This window comes from Marmota flaviventris, chromosome 3 (genome assembly GCF_047511675.1).
Source record: "Marmota flaviventris isolate mMarFla1 chromosome 3, mMarFla1.hap1, whole genome shotgun sequence".
In the NCBI taxonomy this organism is placed as follows: domain Eukaryota; kingdom Metazoa; phylum Chordata; class Mammalia; order Rodentia; family Sciuridae; genus Marmota; species Marmota flaviventris.
In genome coordinates this window covers 138,216,449-138,222,756 of record NC_092500.1, presented here as the reverse complement: position 1 = coordinate 138,222,756, position 6,308 = coordinate 138,216,449, and positions in this window count along the sequence as shown.

Sequence of the window (6,308 nt, the reverse complement as noted above, 5' to 3'; positions counted from 1 at the left end):
TGATGAGTGCAAAAATACAGGCACAGAGAGGTCAGGTAATAATGCCCAAGATCACACAGCTAATATGCTGGGATATGAACCCAGGCATCCTGGCTTTAAGATCTAATATCTAAATCTAAATCTAAATTAAGGATTCAACACCAAAATGTCTCTAAACTGAGGAGAAAGAATCATGTCACGAAGAAAAGATGGTAAGGGCCAGAGTCAAGGAAATAATTGAGTAATAATAAACTAGTGATTTCAATTCTTTAAATTCCACTTTTGAAAGAAAGGTAAACAATTAGTATACATGAATGTTTTATGAAAACTAGTTAAAAAAAATCTTAGTACAATTTCAAATCTCTGTTAGAATCAATTTAACAAGTTTGCTTTTGAATGCCCATTAGTCATTCATCATTTGTGCCTCATGGAGCTGACCTAACACCCCATGATAATCCTTGAAAGGATTCCTTTTGCAATCATCTACAAGGAAAAAGGGAAGAAAGCACCTGTTTTCATCATTGCCTTTGCACCAAAACCTAATCTCAACCTCATTTTGACAAGAGAATGAGAATTCAGGCAATTAGAAAAGCAATTAGAAAATATAATGTCCTGTATATGTCAGGTGGTGAGCAGCAGTAGAAGGATATTTACAATCTCAAAAACAATGCTCCATCATGTAAGTGCTAATCTGCACTTGAGACTGTAGGTCAAGATAATACCAGGCTCAGGCCATTCTCTTGATCCTAGTTATTTCCTTCTGGTAGACTCAATGCTTAGTGAGAGAGAAACTTACGAATACCCTTTACTATTTCTATTGTGCTGGTCTTATAGAAAACTTGTGTGAAACTGCTATGCAGAAATTTCAGCAGCTCCTTTATGCCTGCATGCACGCACCCAGCAAATGTATCCTTGAACCTGAGGGTAGGGGCTGACTAAATTCTATGGTTACCAGCTACATAATGCAGCACATGGTAAACCAATCTATTTTTAGCATTCATAGTGACATCACACAAAACTTCACCTAGGTAACCTTGTACTTTCAAACAATTTCTAAAAGTTGTTCATTTTAATCCTATGGGCTATGCCCTAATCAAACTCCACTTAAAGCCAATGAAACAAACAATAAAGTCAATGAAAGCTGGAAGGAAAAATTCCAACTGTCTGCCTGTTCGTTTAGGTCCAAATGCCCGATCCCAATTATGTTACGAATGGAGGGGGCTGAGCGGTGGGAAGGTGCAGAACTGGTCCACAGGGAAGTCTGAGAAACATCTAAAGGCATCTGTGGACCTTTAAACATGTGTCATTTATTTATACAAGTTGTATTTTAGAATGTGGAAAACCATAAAATGTGACAGAAAAACCCTAATAAGAATCAAAGCCAAGGATTTGTGGTCAGTAGGGGCGCCGAATGGGAAGAAAGTGGGTGGGGTGGAGTTCCACACTCTCTTCCTTCCAGTTCTGACTCATAAATTCAAAGCAATCAGAGTCGAGCTTTTCTCAACAGACAGCATATTCACTGTGTAAAAGTTATTCAGTATTCTCCTCCAGATGTTCCACTGATGCATTCATTGTACATAATGTCATGAGTAAAGTGTAATTTTACCATGCCAATTCCATATTCAGAAAAGTCAGCTGGATCCTTCTGATTAGACTAATACTCCATACTTGTTCATTCTTTTCATCTGCCAGAGCTGGAAATTATTTAGAATGGCAATATATATTTCACAATATTAATCAGAGAGATTAGATTTTTCTTTTTCTAAAAAGAAAGGTATAACGTATATGTAATAAAGTGCTTTAATCTTCACTTAATACATTAATGAATTTTTACATGTGCTCACTTGTATAATTACCCACAACAAAATATAGAACATTCTAGCACCCCAAAGGCTGTGTCATACCTCTTCCCAGTTAGTTACTATACCACACCCTCCAACTTTGAATTAACCACTATTCTACTATTCACCCAATATATACATCTGTGAAGTAAACCAAGGATGAAAAATACTTTTAAAAATTGTACTAAAACATGTACAGACTTTTTATTATCACTCCCTAAACAACACAGCATAACAACTATTTAAATAGCACTCACATTTTATTCATTATTTATTATAAGCTACCTACAGATGATTTAGAATATGCAGGAGGTTGTGCATAAGTTATATGCAAATATTATTCCATTTTATATAAGGGATTTGAGTATCCGTGGATTTCCCTGTCTGTTGGGGGTCCCAGAACCAATCCCTTGTATACCAAGAGACAATTGTAAATGTTGTAAATGTATACACACATGCCCATGTGGGCGTGTGCCTGCGCACATGCACACACACACATTGAACAGTGGAATGGGGACTTTGCCTGCCTTCTTTTGTGTGTGTGTGTGTGTGTGTGTGTGTGTGTGTGGTGCTAGGGATGAACCCAGGGCCTTATGCGTGCGAGGCAAGCACTCTACCAACTGAGCTATATGCCCAGCCCTTGAGCTGTATCTCCAGCCCCTGCCTGCCTTCTTTTGCTAAGCATTTTTCCAATGACGTTCATTCATTTTGTTACATGCAATAGTATTTTGTTCATTTTCTTATTGCTTATAGAATATTCCATTGTAGGAACATATCACACCCAGCTTATTTGTCTATTCTACTTTTGATGAGCATTAAGGTTGTTTTCAGTTTTGCTTTATCACAACCATAGCTGCTATAAACATTCTTGAAACATTCTTATATATGCCTTTTAGAGGACAAAACCATTGATTTTTCTTACATACATACCTGGGTCACAGGGTAGGCATATATATTGCATTAGTAAATCCTGCTGAACCGGTTTCCAAATTGGTTGATCCAGTTCATACCCCCATCAGCAACATGAGAGTTCTAGTTGCCCACATCATCTCCAGCAGTTGGTGCTATGGATTTTTTTGTTTTGTTTTTAAACTAGTCCTTTTGCTAGGGGTCAGTAGTTTCTCAATGTGGTTTTAACAGGCATTTCCCTGAAGACTAAAAGAGACCTTTTCATATACTTTTGCCACTCTGACAATTTGGGCATCTTCTTTGAAGAAGTATTTATTCAAATTTCTTTTCTGAGAATTTGTAGTTTTTCTTTATGTATTCTAGATATGAGACTTTGTTGAATGAAAATTCTGCAAATATATTCTTCTACTCTGTGGTTTACCTGCTCCATATATATTATACACTATATATATGTATATATATATATAGTTGTTGATGGACCTTTATTTTCTTTCTTTATATGTGGTTTTGAGATTCGAACCCAATGCCTCACACGTGCTAGGCAAGCACTCTGCCACTGAGCCATAGCCCCAGGTCTCCTTCTCTTTTGATGAATGGGTCTTGATTTTAAATTCAATGTATCAATCTTGGTTTTGTGGTTAGTGTTTTCTATAATCTGTTTAAGAAATCTTTGCCTATCTTTAGAAGAGGATGAATTTCTGATTAAACATAAGATCTGTGAAGGAACATATTATTCTGAACCACAATGCTTGGTAGATTTTTTAGTTCTTATTTAAAAAAAAGAAATTTACAGAGACATAAATGAGCTAATGAAATATATCCTTTGGTTTTAGTTGGCTAAATGCTTAGAAATTGATATTATTGATAATTAGTTCCAAAATGTATAGTATTCAAACATCACTAACCATACTATATTATTTGAAGAAAATGTTTCTTCTTTCTCATATATTGTTTGTATACTTTTTTATATTATAATAAAATATAAAAGAAATTAGAGGTGGGCTGGGGATGTGGCTCAAGTGGTAGCGTGCTTGCCTGGCATGCATGCGGCACTGGGTTTGATCCTCAGCACCACATAAAAATAAAATAAAAAGATGTTGTGTCCACCAAAAGCTAAAAAATAAATATTAAAAAATTCTTTCTCTCTCTCTCTCTCTCTCCCCCCCCAAAAAAAAAAAATTAGAGGGCTAGCAGGGAGAAATGGATGGATAACAGAGCCCAGAGGATTTGTAGGGCAATGAAACTAGTCTATATGATGTTACAATGGTGGACACATGTCATTGTGCATCAGTCAAAATTTAAGGTATAAAATCAACAGTGGCCCCTAAACAATGAACTTTGGATGATAATTATATGTTGGTGTTGGCTCATTGATCAGAACGAATGCACAATCATTTGGTGGGAGATATTGAAAATGGGAGAGGTTGCAATATAGGAAGAAGAGGAGATATATGCAAATTCTCTATAATTCCTGCTCAATTTGCTGTGAACCTAAAACTGCTCTAAAAAGCCTGCTTCAGAAAAAAATCATCAGGAACTAGAAAAGAGTATAAGATGCTCAATAAACATTTGCCATTTATCTTTTGCAATAAACATACGACCTAAATTTAACAGCCTTCTGTGCAATGATCCTCTGCAGAGGACTGTTATGCATATACTATATTATATAATCAGATAACTATATGTACTGTCTCCACAGTCATAAGAGCTTGTATTAGGGCAATGTGTTTAAAAACACACACACACACAAACAAAAAACAAAAAACAACAGCCCGCTTACATGTCCTATTCAAAGCTTGGCTAGATCACTTCCTGGCCACATAATCTTGGATAAGCTTCCTTTTAAAAAAATATTCATTTTTTAGGTGTAGTTGGACACAATACCTTCATTTAATTAATTTATTTTTATGTGGTGCTGAGGATCGAACCCAAGGCATCGCCCGTGCTAGGTGAGCGCCTCTACCACTGAACTACCATCCCAGCCCCTGGACAAGCTTCTTAAACTTCCTGGAGCTTCACTTTTCATATCAAGAAAAATGAGAACAACAACAGTACATATCCCATAGCATTGTTGGGAAGAGTAAATGACTTAATGCATGTAAATATATAGTGAGTGTTTTATAAATATTCCATGTTTTTATTACTGTCATAAAACACCACACTTCAATAATTATAATTATACTTAGTTAAAGAAACAGTATTAAAGAAATTAAGCTTATACAACGTTAGCAGTAATGTTCATCTTTAAACCTACATAGGTATTTTATGTGCTTTAAGTTTACCATGTGAATATTGCAAAATTATATCCTACTCCCTGACAGATTTGAATTGGGATAAAAGTTAATGAGAAATAAATACAAGAAATATTAACAGTTATCACAAAACTCCTTGAGTCTTACCTTCTATGTAATTCAATATCAGGACAGACACTCAAATAGACCATCCATCAAAAAGGGACTCTTATTTATTTAAACTGAACTCAAAGCTTCTTGATGGAAGAGCAGAAACTCAGATGTGATTGTTTTATTCATAATAAATAACTGAGCACTGGGCCTGGTGTCAGTTTACTTCTCTCAGAAGACTATGAAACAATTCATTGAGATGTTATCTTTAGATCCTGTTACATTTTAGACTTGTGAAGTTTCGCTTATGTTTTACATAACCTGATGACTTATCATACATTTTTATTTCTGCCTAAGAGTGTGGAGTCTTTTACAGCATCAGGAATTCTTTGCTGATATAACTGTTAAAATAGTGGTTCTTGGTCCCCATATCACCAGGAGCAGTCGGAGCATCACCTGGGAACCTATTTGATATAAAAATTCTTGGACTCTGCCCCAAACCTTTGATTCAGAAAATCTGGAAGGTGAGACCAAACACTATTTTTTAATGAGCCCCCAAGAGATTTTGACGCATGCTAAAGTTTGGGAAAGATGTTCTGGAGAAAGATTATTATCTTATCTATCTATGTGATACAAATTAACTTTTTAAATTAATAAACTTCGAATCTCCAGAAATTATTTCGCAGATAATCATTTAATTTGAGGTCATTTGATTTTGTTTGTTTATTAGACTATGTAATTCACTTAAACAAGTCAAATTAAAAAAAAAAATAGAATCACAAAGGATATACAAAGAGAACCCTCCCCATTCTTACATCCTAGAAGCAAATTAAGATTTCCTGTTTCAGTTATTTTATGCAAGTACTAGCAAATAGGAGTACTCTTTCTTTACCTTGCTTTATACACATATTGTATTACACACTATGTACTGTTCAAATGCAGCCATCTTTAGTTATACTCAAATGTATATGGTTTCAACATTCAATTGTGCAGTATTTTCCATGTTTTACAAAAGTGATATAGTGTTGATTAGCTTTGCATCACTGTGATCAAAACACCTGACAAGAACAAGTTAGAGGAGGAAAGGTTTATTTGGGGCTGATAGGTTCAGAGATTTAGTTCATGGTTGGTCAGCTCCAAGGCTCTTGGCCAGAGGTGAGGCAGAACAACGTAATGGAAGAAAGCCACACCCCCAGTGACCTCCTTTCTCCAGCATTCCTCCACCTTTGCATAGACA